Source organism: Panthera tigris, chromosome B3, assembly GCF_018350195.1.
Source record: "Panthera tigris isolate Pti1 chromosome B3, P.tigris_Pti1_mat1.1, whole genome shotgun sequence".
NCBI classification, from domain to species: domain Eukaryota; kingdom Metazoa; phylum Chordata; class Mammalia; order Carnivora; family Felidae; genus Panthera; species Panthera tigris.
Window position 1 is genome coordinate 39,319,183 of NC_056665.1, and position 6,939 is coordinate 39,326,121.

General features: G+C 41.1%; 1 pseudogene; it reads left to right on the top strand.

Annotated features, from left to right (window-relative positions):
- Window positions 1-4,243: 4,243 nt before the first annotated feature.
- LOC122239759 lies at window positions 4,244-4,371 on the top strand (annotated as a pseudogene).
- Window positions 4,372-6,939: the final 2,568 nt, after the last annotated feature.

Consider the following 6,939-nt stretch of genomic DNA (forward strand, 5'->3'; position numbering starts at 1 on the left):
CTCTAAAACAAAAAGAATAGTGCCTGACATCTAATAAGAACATGTATTTGATAAATAAAAACAAATACAGAAATTCCTTCTCACTGCTTTTTTCTTTCTAAACGCTGGCTATATTTAGGGACTTTTTCAGATGAACCTTAGAGTAAACTTCTTAAGTTCCAAAAATACCCATATTGGGGTTTTGACTAGGATTGCATTACTAATCATTAAAAATATTTTTTTTAGAAATGAAATATAGAGTTTGGACAAGATGTACAAAAATATGAGATTCTGCTTATGAAAATATAAAAAAGAGTCAAAGAGATCAGGTTTTGTTAAATATTTTTTAAATCTTTATTTATTGTTGAGAGAGAGAGAGAGACTCAGAGTGCAAGCAGGAGAGGAACAGAGAAAGGAGACACAGAATCTGAAGCAGGCTCCAGGCTCCGAGCCATCCAGCACAGAGCCTGACATGGGGCAAAACTCACGAACCGTGAGTTCATGGCCCAAGCTGAAGTCAGACACTTAAACGACTGAGACACTCTGGCTCCCCAAGATCAGGGGTTTAATATTGATTTGGAAGAATGATTAATAGGAGAAGGGAAGTGAGGGAAAAGGAAAACAGAAAAAAAGCAAAATGTTGACTTTAGTTTTAGGAATGTCCAATTTAAACAGCTGGTAGGAAAACCAAAAGAAAATATCCAGTAAAAAGCCTAGAAATATAGATATGAAATGTCTCTAAAAATTTTTTTTCTTATTTGATTGTTAATATTTATATATTTTAAGGGGAAGTGGCACTTGGCAGAGAGAGAGAGAGAGAGAGAGAGAGAATTCTAAGCAGGCTCTGTGCTGAGCAGAGGCTCCATCTCACGACTGTGAGATCATGACCTGAGTTGAAATCAAGAGGCAGACGTTTAACTTACTGAGCCACCCATGTGCCCCAACTGTTGTTCTTATTTTTTTTATTAATTTTTTTAAATTTACATCCAAATTAGCATATAGTGCAACAATGATTTCAGGAGTAGATTCCTTAATGCCCCTTACCCATTTAGCCCATCCCCCCCCCACAATGCTTCCAGTAACCCTCTGTTTGTTCTCCATATTTATGAGTCTCTTCTGTTTTGTCCCCCTCCCTGTTTTTATATTATTTTTGCTTCCCTTTCCTTATGTTCATCTGTTTTGTCTCTTAAAGTCCTCATATGAAGTCATATGATTTTTGTCTTTCTCTAATTTCTCTTAGCATAATACCCTCCAGTTCCACCCATGTAGTTGCAAATGGCAAGATTTCATTCTTTTTGATTGCCGAGTAATACTCCATTGTGTGTGGTGTGTGTGTGTGTGTGTGTGTGTGTGTGTGTGTGTCTGTGGTGTGTGTGGTGTGTGTGTGTATACACCACATCTTTATCCACTCACCCATCGATGGACATTTGGGCTCTTTCCATACTTTGGCTATTGTTGATAGTGCTGCTATAAACACGGGGGTGCACGTGTCCCTTCGAAACAGCACACCTGTATCCCTTGGATAAATACCTAGTAGTGTGATTGCTGGGTCGTAGGGTAGTTCTATTTTTAGTTTTTTCAGGAACCTCCATACTGTTTTCTTTTTTTTTTTTCAATATATGAAATCTATTGTCAAATTGGTTTCCATACAACACCCAGTGCTCATCCCAAAAGGTGCCCTCCTCAATACCCATCACCCACCCTCCACTCCCTCCCACCCCCATCAACCCTCAGTTTGTTCTCAGTTTTTAAGAGTCTCTTATGCTTTGGCTCTCTCCCACTCTAACCTCTTTTTTTTTTTTTCTCCATACTGTTTTCCAGAGTGGCTGCATCAGCTTGCATTTCCCCCCCAATTTTTAAATTTATTTAATGTTTTTATTTATTTTGAGAGAGAGAGAGAGAGGGAGAGAGAGACAGGGTGCGAGCAGAGGACGGGCAGAAAAAGAGGGAGACACAGAATCTGAAGCAGCCTCCAGGCTCTAAGCTGTCAGCATAGAGCCTGATGCGGGGCTTGAACTCATGAGCCAGGAGATCATGACCTGAGCTGAAGTTGGATGCTCAACCGACTGGGCCACCCAGGTGCCCCCAGATTTGAAATGTCTTAATGAAGGAAGCAAGATCTGGAATATATGCCATCCTCCACCACCTGGGAGGCAACTTTACATGGTTACTGAAAACAGAGTGGGGACTGATAGGTCTGTGTTTAAACTCGCACTCAGCCATTCACTTGCTGTAACACCTTTAATAATTCACCTAACCCTGCTGAAGCTCAGTTCCTTATCTGCAAAATGAGGACAAACATGAAGATTAAAATGATGTATGTATCGCTCTTGGCACCATGCCTGGAGTGCACAACTGTGCACCACCCGGCATCTAGGGAATGGAGACCAGGAATGCTGCTAAACATCCCGCAATACACCAGACAGCTCCCCCACAACCGAGAATTATCTGGCCCAACATATCACTAGTGCCAAGGTTGAGAACCATGAGTTAATAGCAAAGACTAGCTAGAGGCCCGGCCAGGGCCTATGGTGTGAAAAGGGCAGGATACCATGAACATCGCATCTCCATCCTTGCTTGTTTTGGAAAGGCTGAGCATACTCCCCAGGTCTCAGGAAAAGTGCCCAGAACACACATACTTCCCTCCAGTATCTCACAAAATACTGAGATCCCACAGTATCCCTCAGGATCCCACAGGATCCTTCAGTATCCCACAAAATAGTCACAAAATCCCCTGGGTGGAGCCCAGGGATCCACTAGCCTGACACAAAATACTTCCATACATGGTGCTATTTGTTAAGGAAACACAGTGTCATATTTCTTGATCCAAAAGGATTTTTATAGTGTCATTCACTTCATAACGATGTGTTAAACTCTACATATCAATTTCATGCTCCTTTTTGTAATGCTGACTTTATTTCACAATAAGAATTTTTTGAGAGAAAAAAGTAAACAGACCTTATGACGTGGTGAGATTTGGTTTGGGGGCTTTTTATGTTTTCTATTGAGTATATTGTAAGGTAACAAATCATACACAAGAAAAGAAACTCTCAACCTTGATTATCTGATGACAGTCACTAAAACACCAACTACTCTTAAAGAAAGAAATGGTAAAATAAATGTATGTGTAAATATATTTAAGTCATAAACATACATGTTTAAAATAAATGTATATTATAACTTATTATTTATGCCAAAATGCTATGTAGTTCAACTATAGATATTTTTTTCCAGATTATGAAATCTGAATCACAATAACCTCTGAGTTTTTTTTTTAAGTTTATTTATTTTGAGAGAGAGAGAGAGAGAGAGCAAGCAGGGGAGGGGCAGAGAAAAGGAAAGAGAGGATCCCAAGCAGGCTCCATGCTCCCAGCGCAGAGCCTGATGTAAGGCTCAAACTCAAGAACCATGAGATCATGACCTGAACTGAAGCCAAGAGTCTGATGCTTAACCGACTGAGCCACCCAGGTGCTCCCTTCTGACTTTTATTATAACACTTTGCTCTTCACATATTCTTTTTTTTTTTAATTTTTTTTTAATGTTTATTTATTTCTGAGACAGAGAGAGACAGAGCATGAGTGGGGGAGGGGCAGAGAGAGAGGGAGACACAGAACCCAAAGCAGGCTCCGGGCTCTGAGCTGTCAGCACAGAGCCTGATGCAGGGCTCGAACTCACAAACAGTGAGATCATGACCTGAGCAGAAGTCAGTCGCTCAACTGTCTGAGCCACCCAGGCGCCCCATACTTTTCACATATTCTTAGTCTTCTAGGTTCAGTACTCATAGATCATAAATCTTATACCACAGTCATCTTTCAAAAATTAAAAAGGACACTATCAAGAGGGTGAAAAGATACCGCACAGAATGGAGAAAATACTTACAAATCAAATATCTGATAAGTGATTCATATCCAGAATCTATAAAGAACAATTACAACTCAACACTAACACAACAACAACAAAAACAAAGAAAAACACCACCCAATTCAAAAATGGGCAAAGGACTTCATGAATAGACATATCTCCAAAGAAGATACAAAATGGCCCGTAAGCACATGAAAGGATGCTCAACATCATCACTCATTAGAGAAATATAAATCAAAACCATATGAGATACCACTTTACACTCATGAGGATAGCTTTTATTAACAAAACAAAACAAGTGTGACAAGGATGCGAAGAAACTGCACCTTGTACACTGCTCACGAGAATGTAAAATGGTGCAGCCGCTGTGTTGCAGTTTGGTGGTTCTTTAAAAAGTTAAACAAGCTTTGCGCAGTGGCAGTGTCATAGCCAATGAGGTTTATCCGAGGCGCGATTATTGCTAATTGAAAACTTTTCCCTAAAATGTTAAACATACAAGTACTGTATGGTACAGCAAATCAACTTCTAGGTATATACCCCCCCAAAAAGCAAAGACACAGACTCAACCAGATAGATACATGTTCAGATACCAGATAGATACCAACGTTCATAGCAGCATTATTCACAATAGCCAAAAGGTGGAAATAACACAGGTTCCATCAGCAGATGAATGGATAAACACAAGGTGGTATATATTAATAATGTCATGTTATGTAGCCTTAAAAAGGAGGGAAATTCTGCTACATGCTCCAACATGGGTGACTCTGGAACACGTTATGCTAAGTGAAATAAGCCAGGTACAAATGGACAAATATTGTATGATTCCACTTCTATGAGGTACCTAGAGTGAGTACATTCTTACAGACAGAAGGTTGAAGCTATTGTTTGTTGGGTACAGAGGTTCTGTTTGGGATGATGAAAAAGTTCTGGAAGTGGATGGTGGTGATGTTTGTGCAAACATAATGAATGTACTGAATGCCACCAATCAACTTAAAACGGTTAAAATAGTAAATTTTATGTATATTTTAATACACAAAACCATAAGGAAATGGATTTCAGTTTTTAAAAAAATGGAAAAATACAGGAAACAGAAGGTCAGGATAAAAGGGCGATAGTGTCACAAGACTGGGACAGGATACTATGAGTTCCTCAGTCTTCCCAGGATCACTATCCTTCTGGGGCTTTTTGCCTCTTTCCTGACAGCCTCCCAGAACTCCTGTGGACTGGCTGGCTTTTTGGATCAAAGTTAGCTTGTTCATCCTCATCCACATCCAGCCTAGAAATGACACCTGCTATGACCTCTGAAATTTCACCATTACAGTAATTTCTTTAGATGAGTACCAATTACCATCCTCCTTCCTTCTCCACACTCTTACCCTGTGCCCCTGTGTGCGGCTGTGTGTTTACCACCACCTCCTAGAAGAGCGAATTGGCTTTGGCAGTGTGGGACCCCATCAAGCCCACGCAATCTCCCATGTGGATAAGAGTCATGCTCATTTAAAAGAGAGAAAAAAAAAAAAACTAGCAGACCACCAGAGTCTCATTTTTGTTTTCGGTCATTTGGGGGGCAAAAAGATCCTTTCATCCCTGAGAAATAAAAATGCCACAATTCTAAACTGGTTGTGGTGAGCAAAAAGAAGATAAAAGTGGCACTTTTAGACATAGAGCCAAAGCTTAAAACAGAGGAACATTTACTGTGTGACCCAGTCAATCCACTCCTAACTATGTATTTCAAAGACATGAAAGCATATACCCATACAAAAACCTATATATGAGTGTTCATAGCAAACTTATTTGTAATAGCATGAAACTAGCAATAGCCTGAATTTCCATCAGAAGGTGAACGGATAAGTAAATTTTGGTGCATCGACACAAAGGAATAGTACTGAGCAATGTTGGTATACACACAAGTGGCCGAATCTCAAAATAATCATGCCGAGTGAAAGAAGCCAGAGGGAAAAAAATAAATAGCATATGATCCCATTTATACAACATTCCGCAACATGCAAACTGACCTAGGGTGACAGAAAGCATATCAGTAGTCTCGAGACAAGAGTGGGGGGGGGGGGGCAGGTTAAAAGGTATGAGGATGTTTGTGGAGATGGTGAATATGTTCGTTGCCTTGGTTGTGGTGATAGTTTCACAGGTGTATACACATCTCAAAACTCATCAAATTCCACACTTCAAAAATGCAGCTTAGGGGCGCCTGGGTGGCTCAGTCGGTTAAGCGTCCGACTTCAGCTCAGGTCACGATCTCACGGTCCGTGAGTTCGAGCCCCGAGTCGGGCTCTGGGCTGATGGCTCAGAGCCTGGAGCCTGTTTCCGATTCTGTGTCTCCCTCTCTCTGCCCCTCCCCCGTTCATGCTCTGTCTCTCTCTGTCTCAAAAATAAATAAACATTAAAAAAAAATTAAAAAAAAAATTGCAGCTTATTGTTTTTTAAAAAGAGAGTGAGAGAGAAACAGAGCACAAACCCAGACAAAAGGTCCTCCTTCCTCTTCAATATTCTTGAATGCAAGGCTGGAATGCACAGATGCAAAACAGACACAAAAGGCCCCGCTGCTCTCACTCACATGCACACGATAAGGCGCGTTTCCTTTACAGTATTTCTGAGTCGTGTCCCTTTCCATCCCCACAGCCACTGGTCTGGTCTAAGCCCTCCTTCCCCACTGTCAGGCTACAACCTAGCCTTACCCTCAATCCAACAGGGGCTGCCAGAATAACCTTGACAAAAGACACCTCCAACCACATGATCCCCCAAATCCAAATGTGGACACACATGCCTGAAAAACCAAAGGTTATAAAATGAAATGTTAGAGGTGAGAATAAGATCACAGGTGATTTGTTTTGCTTTTGCTTATCTGCTTTCCATATTTTATAGTAGTATTTTTGTTTAATGTTTATTTTTTGAGAGAGAGAAAGAGAGCGTGAGCAGGGGAGGGGCAGAGAGAGAGGGAGACACAGAATCCAAAGCAGGCACCAGGCTCTGAGCTGTCAGCACAGAGCCCACGCGGGGCTCAAACCCACCAGCTGCGAGATCATGACCTGAGCCAAAGTCAGAGGCTTAGCCAACTAAGCCACCCAGGTGCCTCTGCAATAG